General features: G+C 42.2%; 1 long non-coding RNA gene across 2 annotated transcripts; it reads left to right on the forward strand.

Annotated features, from left to right (window-relative positions):
* The first annotated feature begins 369 nt into the window (after positions 1-369).
* Positions 370-17,003, forward strand: LOC135315348 (uncharacterized). Of its 2 annotated transcripts, XR_010374801.1 has the most exons (5): positions 370-503; positions 8,423-8,490; positions 8,587-8,727; positions 9,047-9,209; positions 13,886-17,003. It is a non-coding gene; the product is annotated as an uncharacterized LOC135315348 (long non-coding RNA). The 2 variants fall into 2 exon arrangements; XR_010374802.1 differs by lacking the exon at positions 8,423-8,490.
* Positions 17,004-22,997: the final 5,994 nt, after the last annotated feature.

Raw genomic sequence — 22,997 nt, forward strand, 5'->3', positions numbered from 1 at the left:
TAGCCTGGTACAGCCTGTGAGTTAGGAGGATTTTTGAATCTTTGTAATGAATTTCTGGTAAAGCAATTTTCTAGTTCTGGTGCAAAATCTTCTCTGGGAATACCATGATGTTGCAATAGCTCATTGACGTTGTAGTCTTGAAAACAAGTTCTCTTTTACACAGGTCCCTTAAACATTATATAGGTGACTTGAATTAACTAGTAACTATTATTGATTTTCATTATTTAATATTTGTATTAAATAATAATTTTAAATAATATAAATAATACTATTTTAAAATGGAATTAACTATTAACTGTTATTGATTATTATTAACTACTACTTGAATCAATTGTTAACTATTAACACAAGACAAACCGATGCCTTTGAATAAACACAAAGCCAATTTGTAATGCCAAGTCACTTTGTCCAGGTACTTTTAAACATATGTTTGCAATTGCTATCTCCTTTCTAAGTCCTGTTACTCAGAAACATGTCTGCACTACTGTGATCTTTTTCAAAAGGTAATTTATTTTCCTGGCCATTTCTATTTTCCCTTGTTAACAGGCTCTGAAATAGTCCAAAGCAGAAGGAGAATGGGCATTCAGTCAAAACAAGGACTGCAGGAAATGTCAAATATGTAAGCTGGTAAATGTTGCATGTCTCAAGATGGAGAGTTTAACACAGACAAGAACTGGAAAATACATACAACATCATTTTTCCTACAAATTTAAGACTGAACTCTTCTGACCCATCCATCCTGTGTGTCATACTAATAGATGTAGCACTATAGCACTATATTGGCAGTACTGAAACTGGAGGGGGAATATGTCTTGTTAGAAAAAGTATCTTGTTAGAAATTAGTTTATCCATAACACTTTTTTTTTAAAAAAATCAACTGATCTTGAGCATTCAATTTACATTTACCCCATTCAGTAGCCTGAATTTCCTGTGTTTCAAAAAGGATATTTCCCTGTTCATTAAATCCTGTTGGAGTCTAAGACAGAGGTGCCCCTGTGGCATTCAACCAGCAGTGTATTGCAGTATTATTCGGAGACTAGACAGGCGGGACTGGGGCTGGGATCCACGTACAGCCAATGACACTAAATTACGACTAGTGTGGGAAAATACATCTGAGCAAATTTCAGGTCTGTGAGATCAGCCTCCTCATAGGACCAAAAGCCTTGAAAGGTTCTTGGTTGGGAAAAGGGAGGTGGGTTTTGATTTCTTTTGCCTCATTCAGCTGGGAAGACACAGCACTGTAAATCATAGAATCATAGAATCATTAAGGTTGGAAAAGACCTCTAGGATCATCAAGTCCAATGGTTTACCCAACATTACCATGCTTCTTAAACCCTGCTCTGAAGGGCCGCATCTACATGTCTTTTAAATACCTCCAGGGATGGCAAATGTTCATTTTCTTTTTCAGTGGCCTCAAAAATGATGCAAACAGAAAAGGGAAAAGAAAGAGAAACAGACAAAGATGTGCTGGGGCAAGGCGGTACCTTTAAACGAGATGTCATAAAGGACATCAAAAATGGAGGAAGGATTAAGTTAGGAGGGTGTCATGTAAAAGAAGAGGAAAAAGTGGCACTAGAGCAGGAAAATGTCAGCACAGGAAGGCAGAGATATGGCCAATATTTTGGGAGGAAGCCCTGGCTTCACCCATGTCTATGGGAATTTTTCTATTGCATTCTATGGAGCCAACACTTCTGCCTTTTATCTTGTGGTGCCATGTTTTGACTCACGAGCAAGATGCTTTTCTCCATCTAAGCATAACTTGCAGTAGTTAGGAATACACCTCCCATAACTGGAGGTAAAGAAATAGCCTTTAATACATTTCCACCTACCCTTCAGTTCAAAGGTTTCATCTTTGCATCCAAACCATCCACTATTAGATTCACGTGGTTTAAGTAGACTTTATTACCACCCATACAGGCCTGTGTGAATATCTACAGGAAGGGAAAAGGTCACCTGCTTATTACCACCTGACTCTGATACGGAGCTGAGAATCATGGCTGATAAGCATAGCCTGGGATAACAGTGCTCTGAATATTTTCTTATCTTAGATCCATTCCAAAGATCAGGAAAACCAACAGATGCCAATTTTGTTAAAATTAATGAAAAAAAATGTAGTTCAGACACAGTTTTGTGTCTGAATATATCTGAATACATCTCTGCATGTGTTACTCAAATAAAATGAATTCTTTAATCAGAGGCAGTAAGAGAAGCTTAAAAAAGATAGGAAGCCCAATTCGAGCCATTGCAAATGAAAGAAACTTTAAAAATGTTGCATTCTTCCTGCAGCTTTAGTAATGTCTCCGTATTTTTGATTCATCTTGTTATTCTGAAGCAAAGGGCTCATGGGCCTAGAAGGCTGAAAGCGAGATAGAGACCAGCAGGGGAAGGAGGGAGCTCTCTAGAGTGTTTGTAGGAAGGTGGTGACATCCAGGTTGTTGTGGAGAATTGGTTTCACTGAAAAACAGTTAATCTATAGGTTTCACTGGCATTGCAGACCTTTTGTTAACTTGGCATATGTTCCTGGTGAAAAGCGCGCTCTGGAGCAGTGACCCTTGCTGAAAGCGATGGACTTCAGGGTGGACTGGAACAGTTTGTGTTGGGTGCTCTCATCTGGATGACCCCAGAAAGACCAGAGTTCATACTGCACCCAATGCTGAGGTTTCCATACAGCTGCTCTTTGGTTTCCTACATGTCATTCACATTTCCAAGAACAGTGGGACCCTGGTTACGGTACTGGATTCGCAGGCAGGGTTACCGAGATTAACAATAGATAGCAAATGAAATTTTCCTGCTGTAACTGAAAGGTCCAGAACAGCGCGGGCAGTATGAGCAGCAACCCCTCTGTACTTTCAGAAATCCCCGTGAGCCTGCAGCCCTGACGTTGTACCCAGCTGCCACACAGCCTGTCAGGCACACTGGAATGAGGTGCAATTGCTGGTTCATCTAAAGATGCTACAAGCACCTTATGCAGTATGATGTTTGGAGATCGATTTTGTTCGTAAAATACCCATTCCCTGAAAAACAGTATTTTCCCCTAAATTGCAGATAGCCTTGGACAGGTAATTGCACAAGGGCTGGGAGAACTGTTTCATCGCCCCACTACCTCTGACTTGGACCTGGGGTTTGTGTGGGAAGTCCAGCAACCAAACTGCTGCCTCAGTCATGAAGCTCTGGGTTGCTTTGGGGAGACTTTGTGGGTTTTGTGAGAGTATCTCCTGAAAGCATTTTTGTTTCATCTTGATGACGAATGGGAAATCTTTGAAATCTCTAAAGATGCTCAGATTAAATTGTACCCCACTGAGGTTATAGGAGCTCCCGTATAGGATCTTATCAAAGACCACAGCAAGAATACACCTTCTTTGGGCAAGGGGAGTTTTTCCTAAGCTGTCCTTTTCTGTAAGTCAGAGCAGCGCTGAATTTCTTCACGTAAAATGGAAGTAATTTCCTCTTGACACAAGTTTATCCTGATGTAAGGGCTAATTGATAGCTTGCAGGGCACTTGTGTTTTCCAGGCTGTTGGTTTTGCTCGAAGCACAAATTTACTTGGTGATGAGAATATTTTGACAACTCTGCTTATCTGTGCTCAGGATCTGCAGTTTGGTGTGAATTTTCTGTGTATGTTGACCCAGTTTTAAAGCCTAAAATGAGCATGCACTGCATTAATATGGAAATACTGTAGTTGGCAAAATAAAACAAAAAACCGGGGCAAATAAGCAGAAGTACAGTACGTTCTGCACAAGTACTTTCAGGAGAGGTTTTGCTTAGCTGGCAGTGGCATGTTTTTGTCCTTACACTTTCTCCAGGAGGTAATTGTTAAAAAAATGATGTGATTCAGCTTGCAGAAACATGTCATTCTGACCCACTTGCACATCCCCATGACCACATCTCTTCAGCAAATCCCTGCGAGCCATCAACACACAAAAACGAACATGTCAAATCAAACAGAATTAGTTTTGAAAAGAAGGCACATGTTGCTGAGTTATTCCTTTGCCTTCCTGGATCTAATAAATGTCTCATTTAGAATTCTCTCTCATTCATATTTGCGGTGTTTATTTTTATGTGCTTCTCAAAGCTTATTTTTAGGCAACTCATGGCTCATTCTTTAGGAATAAAGAAATCCTTTCTGTTTTTATGTGTTGTTCTGTGAGCGGAGCTGGGAAGACTGTGCTTGTTTTCTTTAGATGATATGACAAATTAGCTTCTTCCAAAATATTATGCTCTGGGGACTATGATTGCAGGAAGCATGAGGGAACATTAGAATACATTACCAGAACTCTGTGCAATACATACATGTATGTTTGTTGTGTACAGAGCAAGGTTTTAAGTAGAAACGTTCAAATTATTTTGCTACAAACTCTCCTACCAGTGTCTTTGTGCTGTCCACAAAGTCAGAAAAAAATTCGCATGCTGCAAGATAGTTGATTTTTGTGCATGTTTTGAATGTGGAAAAGCATTTATACTGATTATACACAAAAATAGAAAAAAAGCTCTGTGCTCCTCTCTTTTATTTTTGTGATCCAAAGTCTGGCTATAAATAAAAGTACATTTGCTTAATAGAGAAGTATTATCTATTTGCTTCACCATTTCTCTCTTAGGTAAAATTAGCTGTGTTGCTAAGCCATCAAAATGCAGCTAAAAGGATAACAATGATGAGCCCAGCTGTGTACCTTGTGCTCCTACGGAGCGGTTCCTTGTCCTTTGTTCCTCACTGCCTTTTGTCTCTTCTCATCAAGGAGCACACAAATTATGGTATTGCCATTAAATGTGAATTCACCTTGGCCACTTTTTTTTCCAGTAGCTGGTGGGAAGGTGACATGGATACCTGCTCACAGTTCCTCCCCAGAGGCCTTTTGACTGGGGCAGAATGAGGAATAATAACTAGATCTCCCCGCTGTATGAAGGCAAGCGATTACTGGCTGAAACAGATAATTATGATGCTGAACACAGCTCAGAAAGTTAACATTTTGGCAACTAGTTTAATTTCAAAATAAAACTTCATCCACAGAATGTTCTGTATGCAGAGGAACTGTGCTATTTGCATTTGCTCAAGCCAAAATATCAAATTTGGATCCGACTTCCCTTGCATTGAGATAATAAGTGTGGGATTTCACATCTGGCCTTTCAGGCTGGGCTTGTTTTGATAAGGCACCAGCAGCAATTTCACTTTTTGAATAAAGCCATCAGAAATTGCTTACCAGGGTTTTGCAGGGTGGTGAATAGCTTCTTATGACTTCTAACTTTGGCTTGATGGGTTTCCTGTTCATCCCGTTAGCTTTTATAATGGAGGGGAAAGTCTAAGACGACAAAAACAGCAAGGAAAAAAATTGTGTTGGCAACTGCAAGCTGTGTGAGCATTCAGACCGCCCCAAATGTGGGTGTCTGCAGAGTTACTGCAAAGAACGTCAATGTTCATAAGCAGATTACTGAGTCATGAGCATGTTTTGAATGTGATTACAAGCAGAGAGACAGAATTAGTCTTTGATTTCCATAAAAAATTAATGAGGGAGACAGACAGGGACAGACAAATTGAAGAGTTCACTTGGTTAATTTTCTAGCCAGCAGCTATTGTAAATGTTCCTTTTATTTAGCAAAGAAAGATACTAAATCTATAATGGTTATGTTGGCCAAGAAAAAACTATTAGTGTGCTAGAGGTTTACCTGGGGGCAAACCGTCAGCAAATTAAAAAAGCAACTATGTGCTCATTTTGGGACATTTTGATGCATCTTCCACAAGTGCAGTCAATTAAGAGATCCTCTGGAAATTGTGTTTATCTGCTGTGCTTCTGTGCGGCAGCTCTGCCTTTATGTAAGCACCAGTGGACTGATTCCCTCTCTTAAAAGTAGAGAGTCCAGTTGTGTTTTAAAAGGATATTATTTAAGTTATGCCCTGTTACAGATGGGATGAGATGGGATGAAACCATCATTAATGCCACACATGCAGCAAGTGTAACATCTCTAGGTTATCATTTCATTTCTTTTATTAATAGCTGCATGGCAGGATATAATTGAAATAATACAACCCTAGCAGTGGGTCGCTGAAGCAAGGTAGTGTGGTTCACACACTTTTCCACAGATTCTGTTTTGAATCTACCAAGGCCCAGTTACTGATTTGAACCAGTTTTTAGTTACACCTTGCATCAGCCATTTTCCCTCAGCTTTCACTCAAGGCAGCCAAAATGCCACCGTTTAGCAGAAATATCTACCGTTCCAGACCATTTGTGAGGAGCAGAGAGTTATGATGCTGTCATGGAGTTAGCTCTAATTTGCACAAAATATCAGTGAACACTTTTGCAGAGATTTATTATCCAGATCTAGTGTCCTGCTTTTAGACTATTTACAGATGTTTAAATGACGAGATGATGAGTTCGGTCCCCATTTAAGTGCAACTCGCAACAGAACAGTGGAAGCTTTGCTTTAAAAGGCATAATTGCCCTCACTGTAGAAGACTGTTCCCATGGAAGAAGTTTATTGAAGTTGTATTTTTTAATTGTTTTCAACTTTTTTTTTTTTTTTAATCTTGCAAAATGCTGACTTTTCAGTGGGAGGCATTAAAACTCTTGTAAAGCTTATGACGGAAATGAGCACATCTGGCTGGATGTATTCAACAGCTATTTTCTCTGTATAATAACATTAACAAAGTTTCAACTTTAGGACTAAAATATATAGTATGAGGATATTAATGTAGTCTAGCTGATTGCGTGAACATAATATAGAAAAACTCATGGCCACTGTCTGCTGGGGCAATAGTTTGCCGTAGTAAACAAGGCACTATTTCTTTAGACATGTTACAGGATTATTGGCAGTTAAGTCACATATTTAGTTTCTGCTTTTATATTCTCTGTTATGATAGTGTCTGCATCAGCATCTTGGTGCTACAGAAGTTCTATAAATAATTCATGTATTTATTTAAATAACTGTGGATTTATTTCCAATTGGCATGGAAAAGGCCTTTATTTTCTGTATCATTGTGCACAGTTGTCATACTAGCCTCTTATTTCAAAATGTTTGTGATTCACTCAGAACACATCAGTAACTGAAATTACAGCAAACTTAGCCTGAAATTTAATTAGATGATCAACAATCATACTTCTGTACTTTCCTAATACAAGGTGTCTTATTGCAGGCAGTTTACAAGGCATTGTCTCTGCACCTGAATTCATTTTTCTTGAAACAACATGGAAAAACATTAAAAAATCCTGTTGATTGGCCTCTGCCGAACAACAGTGGTCCATGAGAGTCATTCTGGATTAGTTAGTGATGTGTAACTCATCTTAGTAAAGCAGCAAGGAAAGTAGATGTCCTAATGACTCTCCTGGCTCTGCAATCCTTGCTCTCGTAGGGTTGGGCAGCCTCTGGCCACTGGGTCCCCTATGGTGAGCAGCACCGCAGTATATATTTTATTCTGTTTCTCTATTAAAACTAAGCCCATATAGTCTCCAAATCTACACTGTTCTCTTGCTCCTAGGATAATGTCCCTAACACCTTCCTTCAGATTAGGATGGGGTACAGATTAGGAGGGCACAGCCCTCTTCCATCAGGGCTGTGCCAGGCTGGACCACTCATTTCTGTTTTCCAGGAGGTTCTTTTATCTCACTTTCAGAGCATTCAGGCACGCAGAATAAAGCAGCCTATCTCACTTTGCCAAATACAGAGTAAAAGAATGTCTTTTGGTAGACCTTGAGAAAATTTGGAACTAATTCAGAAGAACTTGAAGCATCCTGTAAAGAAACACAAATAAAAAGATCTCCAAGGTTAGCAAGCATGACCTAGGTAGAGAAAGAATTCACTTAGTTATGTGAAGAGAAATAAAATGGGTAAATTAAAGCAATCAAGTGTGGGAGGCAGCCCCTACCACACACAGCACTTTACAGCTGGAGCATGTACTGCTCATATTCACATTATTTATTGTTGAGCTGGAAAGATGGATATGTACACGGGTTAGAAGTTTTCAGATGATAAAAAAGAATCCACAGATAAAGGCATGCAGGACAGGTTAGAGAGCAGAACAAAAGCACAGGCAGGAAAAGGCAGCACAGCCCAGAGAAATATGAAGCAATGCAGATACTCAGCCAAAAAAAGCAAGAGGAGCATGTGCCTTGATTTCGTATTGCAAAGACTAAAAAGAGCCCAAGGAAAAGTGGAAACCCTGCTGACCAACCTGTGAGGAAGCAAACGGTCTTTCAGTATACTTAGTTCTTCTGTTTCCAGGGGAGAAAACCACACAGGGGCTAGGATTCTCCCCAACTGTCTCTTCAATTTTTACATTCATGGGGAAGTGTGGCACTGCTTTCTCTATAGGTCACTCCAGAATTTTTCTATAAGTCTCTTTGTGAGTATTAGACTGTAAACCTTTCCTCCATCAGCTAGAGCTCCATCAGGCCCTTAGAGCTTCTCTTCTTTTTTCTGTATGTTACTTTAACAGTTCTCTTGTGTGTGGAGAAGCACAGAGAGGAGCTCAGATATCATGCCTTCTATGCAAGCTATATGAATGTGAGTACCAGCTGCACGTGACCATATTTTTATGTAAATTTATGCTTGCTAGGTGGAACTGAGTTTATGGTTGTGATGTTTTTGCTTTTGTCAAAGGTATTGAGGTTTTGGAGCCCTCATCTCACTGAGCGTGCAGCTCACAGAAGTGATGTGACCTTGGTGCACGCCAATCTTTGCTTCTCAGGAGAGATACAGATGCTGCATCTAAGGAGGCCCTGGCTGGACATAAATTTCTAGGTAAACATCATATTGAGCTAATAAGAAAAATAGTCTTTGGAAGCTTTATATCATTCTTACCTTGTGTCTAAATTGTTATTTAGACGGGATCCTGCTAACATGCCTTGACTTTGGAGAGGTGTGCATAAAATAGATTGGGTACTTAGGCAGAGATTGTCTAAAACTACCAGACTTTAGAGGTGAATGTTAATTCCGGGCTAAGTCCAGAAGTTGAGCTGGGGTCTTTGCAACATGGACATGGGTCTGGCATTTGAAATGCTTCTTACGGATTAAAGTACTTCTGACAAGGTTTATCTCTGGTGAAATTACTCACATCCAGATCTCAAGCCCTAATTCTCTGATACGTGGAAGAGTAAAACTTGGGTCTTGCTCTGAGTGGACCTGGAAACACGCCAAAAGCAGGGTGTTGGAGGGGAGCCGTTCCTCCAAGGGGACTTTGAGATCAACCCTTCAACAGGTATGGACCCGGAACTGCAAAGAAAGTAAGTATGGAAACAGGGTGATGGTGTCTCTCAGTGGATGCCTCTGACCTCTAGATATATTGATTTATTCTGTACAGCCTGTCTGCTTCTCCTCTCCTAGAAATATTATAACTTCTCTTCCTCTGCTTAAACCCTTAACATAAGATATATCAGATGGTCTAAGCTTTGGTTATTTATGCCATCAACCCTTCTTATTTAGAAAAAATATCAGTGTTCTTTGTTTGTCTAACAAAGGTTAAGTTTAACCTTCAGGGCACAGTGCAATGAATATCAGTTTATTCAGATTTCTAGCCTGGGGGCTGAGAAGCACAGTTTGTATTTGGGACCACTATCTGACATTTATTAACTTACTTTGCATATATTTTAATGTGGTTTCTTGTACCCAGAGGCAGTTGTTTAGAGTATAATATGATAGGATATAAATATATGTATATGGCCAAATTATTACTCCTCCAAGTTATCGCTGCTGGAATATGAAGGAGAAAATGAGTTTTGGAGATGTTAAAACCCTCAGAGGTCACCAAGAAAGGGATGGACACACTGGAATTCAGCAGCATATAAAGCAGAAAAAGAGAGGAAGAACAGTAACGCTGGCTGGTTTGAGCCTTTTGTTGCTGCAGGGAGCAGCCACTGTTGGGGAAAAATGGACAGTGTCCTGTGTGCCAGAGCATGAAGGAGCTCGAACCGCTATAAATGGAGGCTCTCAGCAGGCCCAAACCTCTCCTGCCCGTGTGGCTAGGTGACCAGATTTGTACACTGTGCACCAGGATCATGTCATGCACTAACACCAGTGCTTTGGACAGAGGACATCGCTACCATGTGTGCACAGGCTGCATCTCTGCTTCGGGGTGCACCTGGCCCCCACGAGGTGGCCAAGTCCTGGGTCACTCCACAAAATCCCTCAGTCCCATCCTCAGTGCATGTGGTTCCTTACCTGCCAATGCAATGCTCCATGAAGTCTGCAAAGAAATGTGTGTCTGCAAGAAAAGCCTATTTCCAGTAGAAATTATTCTAAAAATTATTGGGAACATTTATTGTTGTTATGGTTGTATAGAGCTTCTCTTAATGACATCTAAATATGGGGCCAAACTTAAGCTGATGGTATCTCATTAAAGCCAACAGGATAAAAATTCAAATGTGAATCTTCCTCTAAGTGTTTATCTAGCAGCAGGAGCTTATTAACTTGTGTGACAATGTTATCTGCCAGTGACTGTGTATCTATACCAAATTGAAGACAGATACATTTAAACATAGAGGATTCTGAGTGTTTCTGATGATCAAGATAACCAACAACCTGCTTAAAGGATCAGTGTGGCTTACTTAATGAAGTCAAATACTCAGATGTGCTTCTGTATTGTTAGCATTACTGCACTACAGAAGCAAAATGGGGGCTTTTTAATGCAAGGTGCTCTATATAGACAGCTTAGATAGAAATTGATGAGTATGTATATATCTATGAGCAGAAGTGTACCCAGACTATACTATCTATCTCCTGAAGCACTTAATTTCTCTGTAGTAGCACTCCCCAAAGATGAAAGGAAGCTATTTCTGTGTCCATCTTCAGATATTTTCCTTCAGAAAACATTTAAATGGCAAGTCCTCATTTATGTTCCTTTGCAAGGCTGATCCCATCGGCTCGGGAAGCCCCTTTGCTCCCTCTATGCTGCACAGTAGGAGATACACCTCAGCCCCTCACCTGCTGCCTGCACTGCCCTGCACTCTCTCCCTAAGCAGTTTCCCCAGCAGCATAAAGGCTCTGGTCACTTTTGGTCAGGCCCCATGTGACCATCCTCGTGTTCTCCGCTTCCTTGTAGGCAAGTAACAGTTTCCATCTCTGAAACTGGAGCACACTGATGATCTTCTACAGAATCCCTCTAGGAAGAATCTCAAAAATGGGAAAGTCTCTTACATCTTCCTGTGACAGAACCACCTTGTGAAACCCCAAACCATTTGCAAGGATGCCTCCGATTTCCACACTAACATGCGGTGGGAAGAGTCATCTCGATCTTGTTTCTGATTTTTAAGGAACATTTAATCCTTGTAGAGGTTTCTCTTGAAGCAGTAAATGAAGATGTCTTTGAGATGTGCTGAGCCTTTCATCCCAGCTGCCATAAGTTCCTGTGCCTCTTGCCTGCAGCTCGAGACTCCAGCACTCCCAGCCCAGCCGGCCGGGGAGCAGAGCTGGACCCCGGGTCTGTGCGCACACACTGCTTCTCAGCTCCTGCTGTCACTTGTCATCTTGGCTGCTCTGTGCAGTTCGCACTGAACTGTGCTGGGCTGTGCTTGGTAGGAGCTGCTGCAGTTCTTCACAAGCAAAGTGTACTGGGAATTCTGCAGGCGTCTCAACCCTGTTGGTTTCTCCCCCTTTTTCCCAAAGAGTATTGTGATCTGCTACCTGTAACTGTAAAGCAGTTTGCAAGTGGACAGTGCACCTTGGTTGGGCTGCATTTTTAAATGCACGTTAAAACAGGCAGTCGTCAGGGCTGATCAGGCCATCTGGTGATCCACAGCTGAGCTTTCTGGACCCACAGTGCCAGGCTCAATCTGCAAGAGCCCTTTGACTTCCCCCTGCCTTGCTCCTGGTGACTACACTGGCCTTTGCAAGAAAGCAGTTTGAGAGCCTAATTTGCGGAGTTACTGAAAAATTTTCCCCATAAGAAGGTCTTGTGCCTTGCTGGTTACAGGCAAGCAAGAGCAAAAGCATTCTTTCATGGCATGGTATATAAGTATATAAAATTATCACCTCCAGGGATGGAGTGTTTTTGTCCCTGTATATGTTCCTAGAAAAAGTCAAGTTATTGCTTGGAAACCACACACCCACTTGAGGAAGATCATCTGCAGTGGAGCTGTCTATCCTCAGCACCAGATGCTTAGGAAAAAAAACTCTTTGGAGGGGAACAGAGTGAGGGGGATGGGAAGGATACCCACAGAAGCTATTTGACTGCCTTGTGCTTGGTCCTGCAGGAGGTATCTACAGCTAAATACCTCCTGTGAGGTGAGTACTCTACTATGGGAAGGGAGTTGGGTCCAGCTCTGGGGGCTGCTCCAAACTGCATGGCAGAGCATGACCCTTCAGTGCTGCAGCTACCCTAGCAATCCAGGGCAAGGGACCTGGTGCTGCCCTGCTGCTCCCACTGCCCCTGGCAGGGTTGTGGCCCCTCTCCACTGCTAATTCCCTTTCCTCCGTGATGCTCAGGGAGCAGGGGCACTGTTTTTGCTCTCTGTTACAGCTCAGAGGGATCTCTGTTTTCTAGGGCAGAAAATCTGCCTTCTTGGTCTTCCATTTCATAGCACGCTTCTTTGTGGGAGAGTTTCAAGAATGCATGGCTGAGCCAATATACTCACTCAGGCAGTATGTAAGTGTTACATACAGTAAGTCGATGTACTGCTGCCTTCAGGGTCCCATGGCCCTTGAGGTGTATTTCATCGACTCTGTATACATTTCAGTATCACTCAATAGGGTGAAAGCTTATCATCATTAATTATGAAGGTTTGTGCTGGCAACCACTTAGTTCCTATGGTTACATCTCTAAGAAATTGTGAACTAGGCACTTCAAGGCTCTGGGCAGAGAAACAAATTGACTGTTACAGAATTCATGAATGATAATAACTCTTTTGCTTATAATGCTAATAAATAATTGGTGTAAAATCATCTAGTGCGGCCTTAGAATGCGTAGGGTATTTAAAGGTCAGCATTGCTCTTAACTCTCCATTAAAACCCTCATATTGCAATAATGCATCCCAGACAGCAATTACAGTGTTTCAGAGCATTCACTTAGAGAATCAATAATCTGGTCCATTCCATAGGGCTGCCCTCTGTGTGTTCCCCTTGGCACCACAGCACGGTTTCTAGCTTGTCCTAGAATAGTGTTATAAAGCCCCATGTTTCTGGTCACGCTAAAGCTGTGCCATGGGAACAATATACACTGCCTTATTGTCTCGTGCAGCCCTTTGTCCAGACCATAGCAGGATCCTGAAACAAATGGTGCTCTGTGGCAGATAAATACTCTGCTCTTTGTCTGTAAGGTCACCCCTGCTACCCCATCCCATCAGAGGACCTGAATCTTTCTGATCATTGAGTTATTTTCCTGGCTGTCATTTTGGTTATCCCTATCTTATATTTTTCAGTGTTACTGGGTCCTGGATTATCTGCTTTTTATGGCTGCTTTTCTAACTTCCTTTCCCTTGTATTTGCTTCTGGCTTGCATGATTTTCCTTTTGTTACCTGTCCTCTGCTTGGCTAATGTGCAAGAAGGCATGCACCAGGCCTTGCACTATTTTAGGATATCTACCATGTCCTGTCCTATTTGTCTCATCAGCACATGTAGCAGCTCAATTTTTGTCACTCTTTCCCTGCACAGATCTTGCTTTGCCTACAATAAAATTTTGATTCCTTTTCTCCAGCTTGCTTCTTTTTCTACCTTCTCCCTTGAGAGCTGGCTTTCCTTAGTGAACCTTGGGTGAGGGAACATCATCCATTTCTATAACTATACTTCTGCTTCTGCAGTACTGCTGCTCTGCAGCTGAGCTAGCCTCACATTTTGCTTCTGTCCATCAGCAATCTGTACAAAGCACAGGCCTTCCCAAGCTGCCCATAGCGATGCCCAGTGGCTGTAGTTTGTTTAAAGCTTACTGATATGTTGAACTGACTTTAAATTATTCCTTCATGATTCCAGCCGTGGGATGAATCAAGATGAATCACCCAGTGATGGAGGTAATTTCCCCTGTCAGCTGAACAATGAATCAGTTGCTATTTTTCTCATGGTAAAGATGCCATTTTGTATGTGGTACTAAATAATGTTCCCTGCTAAAACCATGAGGCTGAATAAAGTGGTCAGTTTGTTACCAGCTTGCAGACTAACACACAGTATGAATTTCGGCAATACAGCCTTCACTGTGAGCAAATGGTGTCTAATAATTTGGAGGAGGAAGCCTGGCTCCAGGTCAGAATACGTCTGAAAACACCGTCCTTTAGACATGTATGAACAAGCTGTTGCTTCAGATGGAAGAACAGGCCCATCACAAACCAAATTTCCTAAAGTCTCTGTAGGTCCTGAAAGCAAACCCAGGACTCAGTTCTGCAATATGAGTCTGATAGTAGGTGTTTTTATCTGTCGGTGATGCTGTATATTAAAAAAAAAAAAAGCAGAATTAGGCATTCCTTCAAAAATATTCATAGACATAGGATGCTGCCTGTATTTCTCTTAATTGTATTTGAAGTCCATGTGTTGTATATTTAGTGCATTAGCTGTGATTCAACATTAGTGGTGGGGAGAAAAGTTACTTCTTTTTGTCCCTCTCTCGAGATAAGGATGTAAAACCTGGTGATGCTCTGGGCAGCTGGCTGCTTGTTTTCTGTCACTTCAAATTAGCAGGCTGTGATATGGCAGGAGGGGAAATACCAAAGCAATACAGAGAAGTTGTGCTCTTGGGATTGTGGGGGAGCAGGAGGATAACCCTGGAGTTAAGCCAGGGAATGGAGCATCAGAGTGGGCTCGGGAGCACTCAGCCCAGCAGAATAACCCCTGGATCTCTTATAGCCATGCATAAATTTTCTGTGTTGCTGCTTTGCCACCTGTGAAATAGCAGCCTCCTGTGCTTCATGAGAGCTCTCCTGGCTGGGAGGTGCTGGCACAGCAATGCTAGTGGGCTTCAGTGGCTCCTTGCTTAGAAGAAGGAGGAAAATTGAGGAGGAGGAGGAGATGGGGTGAGTCCCAAGGATGTTTGCATAAAGGGTCCGACCAGTTCCATCTGTGTTACACAACCCTTCTTCTCTGGGTACAAAATAGCTACCTTTGCTTGTGACTTGACCCATTTGGGAAATGTCCTCACCTCCTAGGTTTAAGGCTGAAAGATCTGCAACACAGGAGCTTGTGCCCTTTATTCATTATGTCACTTCCAGCATTAGCTAAATAAAGAAAATCCTTGCTTCACTTAAATTTAAAATGACACCAAATCATGATGCAAACTTGCAGTGGCATTTATCCTGTTAGCTGATATTTGCTATAGGTGGAAGGGACTCATAAACACAGTTGTCTTCATGTCTCAGGCACATTTCTCGGTGTTCCTTGACAGTTATTAAGTGCATTAATTCTTCTGATGCTAATTTCTCTGTGTACTGATGAAAAATGCATTTTTCCCAGGGAGTTGGCACTTGGCAAATATCTCGATGGCAATAAATTAAAGTACGAACTAAGTTTCTGTTGCCATGGTTTCTTCTCTGCTGATACAAACAGTTACAGTATCTTCAATCCTGCAAGGGCAGAGAAGCAAAACCACAGCCCAAAACATCTCAATGCACGAAATACTCTTCTCTCCTGGATCTCTCTTGCAGTTTACCCTGCCGGTGCTCTCGCTCCTTGCAAGTCCGTGTACAAACAAATTATTCTTATGCAGTCTCACTACTTGTCCAGACCCAGGAGGGCTCCAGGCCCCTAAGATGTGAGAAGAAGAAAATGGATGTTGCTGAGGAGCGTGCCCACGCATTGGAGCGCTTCCCTGAGCCTTTCGCATGCTGTCACCCTGCTGCAAGGCAAACCTTGCCAACACTGCTTCCCTCTCCTGTAACCCACTGGGTGATGAGACTAAAAGCAAAGTAGTTTAACTCAAAAAATAAAGGGAGTAGGTTCGGTGTTTGGTGCCCTCATGTTATTTAAGTTTCCTGAGGCTTCCCAGTGCACAGAAAATTCAGTGGATCGACAGAGCTGTGCCCGGCTGTGGAGGTGTAGCTAATGGGCCGCTTTCTGCAGCAACACCTTGCTGTTTCCCAAGTGGAGATGACGCAGGGTGGTAAACTAGTGCTGCTGTTCCCAAAAGAATAAGGAGAAGCCATGGAGATAGCAGTGGTCAGAATATGTCCTTAGACTCTGGATGAAAGTAAAATATTGATTTGACAGGACCTTCTGCTGCACCTGCAGTACTTCAGCTGTAGCATCATGCCAGTCCCATATGCCAGGAGAGCACTTCTCCAGCTGTACTGGATGAGTAACTCTGGCTGGAGGAAATGTAAGTCCTCAGGACCGCTGCTATCTTCCATCAAGCACTGATGCTGCTAGCAGCTAAATTCAGACAAGATCATGGACAGCATATGGAAGCATCCTAACCAAATCTTGCCATTTAAAGCAATAATGGCAGCTGTCTCGATCCAAGTTAGGCAAGATCCTTAAGATTGTCTACTGGCTCATACAGCTGTGCAGGTTCCTCTAATATGTCTTTTCTCTCTCATCTGAGCTCTACCTGCTACTGACCAGAACAGGTGGCCATCACATGGGCACCACTATTTCACTGTTGACCTCTTGTCTTTGAAGGGAGCACATAGAACACTCTGAGAAATCAGTATGTGCATAAATTTTACTGAGAATGTTGTTATTGATGCAAAATCACTCACCCAAGAAAAAACAGAACAAATGCAGCTTCACAGAATCTTGTTGCTTTCAGAAAAAAAATTATAATGGAAATGCACTGCATGGCTGACCAGGTCTGTGCCGAGTTTCTCTCTTTGATGGACTGGAAATAGGTCTCTAGTCTACAGCTGGAGACAGGTTCTTTCTCCATTAAAAAACAAAACAAAACAAAAAAAAGACTGCAAATAAGCTGGGTATTTTCTTTCTTTCAACTTGTGATGGTATCTTTGCTGCTGTATAGAACCACAGTTCTGTCTAGTTTTCCTTCAAAGCTGTCTTATTTTCTTATTTTGTTGGTTTTATTAAGGGAGTCTTTTTAGCTATTTTTGTTTAAAATTATAAACCTAGACAAGAACTTCCAGTGATATTTTTAGCCCATTTAAATATTGCTAAATATTTCTCTTTGAAATGTATAAATACAATTTTCTGAATCAAATAGATAAAAAGTCCCTTCTTTGCACTGATTCAGAGACACGCCCTCTCTCTGAAGCAAATAGCAAAAATAGAGTTACAAAGTTTTTAGTCATAAGATATGTCAGTTTTACTAAATATATTTGTATACTTTCAGCAGAAACAAAGTACTTCTGAGAGCCAAAGCAGAGCACAAGCAAATCGTAAACTGTTCTGGGTGGTATTTTTGGGTGATTGTGCTGGGCTTCTTGGCAGTGGGTGAACTTGGCGTAGCTGCAGCACAGCCTGAGCCTCATCCTGCCACGTGTCACCCTGCATGGATGGGAACACACCTACAGAGGGTTTCATCCATCTTTCATGAGATGTTCATACTGATAATATTTGTTTTGTGTCTTTGCATCTTCAGAAATGGGTAAATGGCTCAGCCAGGAAACCTGGTTTCTGCAGCATGTATTAAGACTTGGGCATCATATTTGTTATTGCGTCTGAAGCAAGCGTTGTGCTGGGAGAGTGGTGATTTCTGCCCTTTGACAGCCTGGGCTTGTGCTGCTGCAGCCTCCCCCTCTGCTCAGAGAGATTTAGGGACGTGGCAGCAAACAGGTCTTCCCTGAGATGCTCCTTTTATCCCTGGTTTAGTGCAGCCAGACCTCACTCTGCACTGGGTACCCCAGGGTCTTGCTGAGCGAGGAGTTTGCAAGATCAAGCCCTTGTGGAAAGACCGATCATGTATTCTCCCTGTATCATGACTTCCCCTGAAAAAACAGCTTGTAAAAATATCACCAGGAGAGATTAAAGAGGCCCAGTCTACATTAGTTGAAGCAAACCAGAGTCTTACACTAGCCAGTGCTGAGCAGAAGTGCAAATGGTGGGTGCCGGGATGTAATTGCTACCAGGCTGCAACACTTGTGACGACAGCCTCCTCAGAGCCCCATCAGGATTACAGCACCAAGCTGCTATGTGATTTTGTATTTATTAATACACATAGGGCTTGATCTAAGCACAGCGGCTCAGCAGCAAAACTACCATTGATTTATGGTGCGGGCAAGAGGTCACCGTGAGATACAGTCCATGACACGTGGGTTTGCAGCCTAGACAGAAAGCAGAGGCAAGGGGAAATGATCTGCGTGGTTGCAGGTAACTGGCAGTTAAAAATATGATAGCCAGTTATCTCATCCTATGTAATACATCTTTAAAAGCTAATCATAGAGATCTGATTGTATTTTTTTTCAAAGAATGTTTGCTAATAGGCATCACAAAGTCCTTTTTTTTTTCTTGCTTCCATTTGTCAGTGTAAAAATGAAAAAATAGCATTGCAGCTCTTTTACTTTAAACAATGGCATCTCGATGCTTCATACATTATTGAATGCTTCTATTTTTCCCCAGTGAGCTTTTTTTTTTTCATTTTAATATCACCTGATCTTTGTGCAGTTAATTCCCTTGTCACCAAGCCATAGAAGCACTGACCTCAGAATTTCAGAATAGCCTCGGCAAAAAAAAAAAAAAGATACAGTAGCGTAATTTGTGTCACCGTCACTGAAGGCTCTGCATATTTTCATTATAAAAACCCAGTTTCAGCAGGCTGGACAGTATGGATTGGTGTGGCTGTCTTCAGCTTTCAGGAGGGAATTTATTGTTAGAAATTAGGTCAAAGAATTTGGTTTGGCAGGACAGACTGGAAGTCTGATTCAAAATAGAAAATTTGCAGGGTAGCTCATTAACTTCAGCAATTAGGTTAAAAAATTCTTTATTTTAAAAGTGAGAATAAACTTTCATCAGTGAAGTTATCTAAAGGTGAACTGAGATGTATGGGTGGAATAAACAGGAGCCATCCAGAAGCCAGAAAACAAAGCAAACTGATGTACTGGGTTTTTTTATATTCTTTTGCTGTCTTGATTCCTTAATCCTTCATAGTGTCAGTAAAATCGGGTCTTTCTCTACATTGTATGTCCTTTGTGCAGTTAGCTTTGACATTGAAGAAAAGGAGTTAGAAATTCCGTGTCTGGCTGGTGGAGATGGGCTCTGAGCCTCTCTGGGCACAGCCCTTCTCAGAAGAGCTGGTCAGAAGATCAGGGCCTAAAGATAAGCACTCACGTTGATATTCTGCTCTTCTTTGCTTCCTTTTCACCCTGATCGCAGAGGTCTCCAGGGGGTCTGTAGGGGATATGGATGTGTAGTGGCAGTGGCAGGGTAGCTCATTTCCCCCATCACGACAAGGGCAAAGTGATCACACGAATCCTCATTCACTGTGTGCCTTCCCAATGCCTTCTTTAATGTGTCAGAGGTTCTTAATGATCCCGAATCTGCTTGGTTGAGACTATATTAATTGGGTAATTCCCCCGACATGCTCAAGTACACAACATTTGTGAACACCTGTCAATTAACTTTTTCCTGTCAAGGACTAATGCCTCTAAATAACACCTTAAGCGCCGCTCCGCATTGTCACCATGTCGGGGTGCGGGGACCTTACACTCAGCGCAGCTCTAGATCTGGAAATACACCTGCTAAGGAGATTAAGTCTGCAGTGCTAAGCATTAAACCCGTCAATATTTATACAGTGGCTAAAATTCATATCAAACCTTTCAGACAGAACCTGTCACCATGGTGTTTCTAAAAGTTTACCAACTTCAAGATACCTGTTCTTTACTTATAAACAGGTTCTGAGATTAATAATTTTGCAGTTTGAGCCTTAGTCTACTGGTAAAGTGCTGGATTCATTGTCGAATTAATACCTTTGCTTGGGCCCATCCACAGGCACTGCTCTTGCACACATGATGAATAACAATCTGAGGGATCAAGAGGATAAGCTGGAAATGTTTTCACTTCAGAGAAAATGTCTGATTTGTTTGACTGCCCTTTATTGGCGTTTCCATGCCAAAGACAAATTCTCACTGGGCAGTAATGGCCTCAGCGATGTGGTCTCTCTTCTGTGCAGCCGGCCCTTGACAGCAGCTACTGTGGGGAGCCTGGAAAAGAGCACAGATACCTTTTCTAATATACCAAAAATCTTAGTTGAACATTACTTCAACAATTGTAAAACTGTGCCTCTGCGTGTCCCTGTGAGTGCTCCTTTCCCCCAGAACTGGGCTGGGGAGTGGAGCTGTTAGAACCTTTAGGATAAAAAAGCCATCAAGAGATGAGCCTTTGCTCTCGCCAAGGGAAGGTTCATAGCAAAATGAGTGGCATGGCAGAGCAAGATCTGATATGCAAAGGAGTGTTAAACAGAACTCCTCTCCTGAAGCATTATTATGTGATGGACACAAAGCCAAGGAGGAGGTTACTGAAAGTTTATAGAGAACCACATGGTATAGAGAACCACTTGGCAATGTCCTTCTAATCCCTGCCACCTCTGACAAGCACTTTCAGCTCACTGCTCAGCATTCCTACCCCTGCAGGGATGCCGGTCCTTTTTCTTTCACGCTAAGACATGCAAACCAAGGAAGGGAAATTTTTCTGGTGTATACATAATATTGTGAACAGAAGAAGGTCAGCATGTAAGAAAATCATGCAGGTGATGTATTCTGGGGGGCAGAATGCCTCAGCCAGCTCATGCCGTCCCTGCGCTGCTGCAGCTCCCTGCTGCAGTGTGCAGGCAGTGTGCTGATGAGCAGATGATACGTGAGGAATGCAGGCAGTACTGATGCTGGCTCTTTTCTGTTTTCTTTCCTTTGTCAGCCTGCAATCCTGTCATTTTGACTTGGCTTCTGTTTATGACAAGTTATCGACCAACTGTGTTACCAGGGCGTGATCAGTGTGGCACAAGAGTTCCCAGCCACATGACAATAATCTACTGTAAAGGCTGGATCCTACCAAATCCTACCCACTGCATGATAAATACCCTCAGGCTGCTGAAAGTGATTGATATAAGCTGCAGCCTTGGCTAAGGGGAATTTCTGCAGAGGACTGTCAGGCCCCTCTGTAGCTCCTACATGATGCGGCTCTGAAGTGACTAGTTTAGAAACCATGGGTAGGGGAGTTCCAAAGGTCCCAGGGCTGTTTTCTGCTCCAGAAGCTGGGTGAGGAGGTGGCCAGTGCCCAGTGGGCTCTGTGATGCCCAGGTACCACGTTTTCTCTGCCAGCTGTAGCTAGGAGGGACATGTACATGAGTCATGGTCCTGCTGCTGGTGGAAACAACAGGCTTGCTCTTTCCTCAGTGCAAGATTTCTGTGTGAGTGGAAAATGAAGGAAACAGCAAAAGACCAAACACGGTATCAGCACTTGATACATCACCTAAGTGCTGCCTCGCCTTTGTAAACTGTGCTCTGTTACATAAAATTTGCTCTGCTTTCCCCACCCCAGCCTACAAAAAACTATGCATTTCCTTCTAATGGGGGATTAGTTGTACAGTAAAAATATTTACTGAGGCACAGAGACCTTGATCTATTTCCTGTTTGAATCAATAGAAAGTTTGCTATTGATTTTGGTGGTTTTTTGAGACAGGCTTTATGTTTTGTCCATTTTTCAGTAGATGAATTCCCTGCTGATGCATGCTTTGTCAAGGTTAGCCCTCATTGTGTTTGTATGTGTTTTGAGAAGGAATAGGTGCATAACAGAGAGTAAAAATGGTTGCTTCATAAGCTAGAAATATGCTATTAGAATATGCAAACATAGATTGCGGTTTGTGGCTAGCATTGCTTTATCCTGAAGGCCTACAGGTGTGATGGTTGAACTCGGTATTTTCCATCCATGGTGTAAAAGCTGCCAACTTCTTTAAAATCTGATGCAACGTGACATTTGTGTCACATTTTATCTGCTTACATTGGTTTACATTGTGTCAACTGATGTGATGTAACCAGACATAGCTTAATAGCGAGTGATGTGCAAAACGGGCATTTTTTTTTCCCTCGTCCTATCCTTAGGACTAGTGTAAGATATCACAAAAGGCAAAATAACCTTTGACTTAATGAATGTGACATAGTTGGGGCAGCTACAGTAGGATTATACACTATGTGTGACCCCATCATGTTACCCATCTAAATAGACAACTCAGCTTCATCTTCAGAAATGACGATGAAGCACATGAAATCCCCTTAATGGCATCGGTGATTCCCTGTTCCCAGGCATCATCTGCTGTTTTTACCAATATGTTGGAGCCTGGTGGTTTTTTGGTCAATCAATATATATTAGAGGGCTCTTTCAGGCTAGCAAGTGTGGAAAGGGGAAGTGTGCAAAGGGACCACATCACAGCCTTGTACCTGGGAAATCCTGGGTGACAGAGCTGTAGCAAAATCTTCAGGGAGATGGAGCCAGAATGTTCTGCTGGCACTTTGGTCCCATCAAAGGAGCCCCAGTGCAATTTGGAGGTGCTGTGTTTAAGTTTTCCTGAGAGCAAATCCATTTCCAGGTGTTTGGGGGAACAAGATGTGAAGCCCGGACAGCTACTGCCCAGCTGCTGAGGAGCCGTGCTGAGCGTGGCCCTGCCAGGGAGGGTGCACGGGGCAGCTCTTGGGGTTAGAAACCCTCACTAGGTAAAAACCCAAAGGCATGATGTAACTTGTTGAGTTGCTTTTTCAAAGCTGGCTCACAGCGAGTCTAAATGCCATAACTCACAGGCACAATATTTATGGTGTCATTTTTAATTTTACCACGACCATAAGACAATATATCACATAGCCTTGGTGTCCATCATACTACTAAATTCAGGCATAATAAAAACTATGGGTGGCCAGGTATTCTTGAAAACTGAGCCAAGGTAGTGTGATGGTTCTAAAGCACCTGAATTTCTATGGGACTCTTCCTCCTTTAAGTGATCAGTTCAGACCAGCTGGTCACCACACCTGACCTCAAAGACTACATATTTTGTCAATACTCCACTTTTTGTAAGATGAAATACTGCTGGTGGAAAGATCTATAATCAGACTCTACATGTACCACACCAAATGATGTATTTACAACTGTGCAATATAAAAGCTAGAAAAGGTATTTGTCAGGAAAGCAGCGGACTAGGTAATTTATATTTTGTATGAGAGGCCACTTA

Source organism: Phalacrocorax carbo, chromosome 11 (assembly GCF_963921805.1).
Source record: "Phalacrocorax carbo chromosome 11, bPhaCar2.1, whole genome shotgun sequence".
Classification (NCBI taxonomy): domain Eukaryota; kingdom Metazoa; phylum Chordata; class Aves; order Suliformes; family Phalacrocoracidae; genus Phalacrocorax; species Phalacrocorax carbo.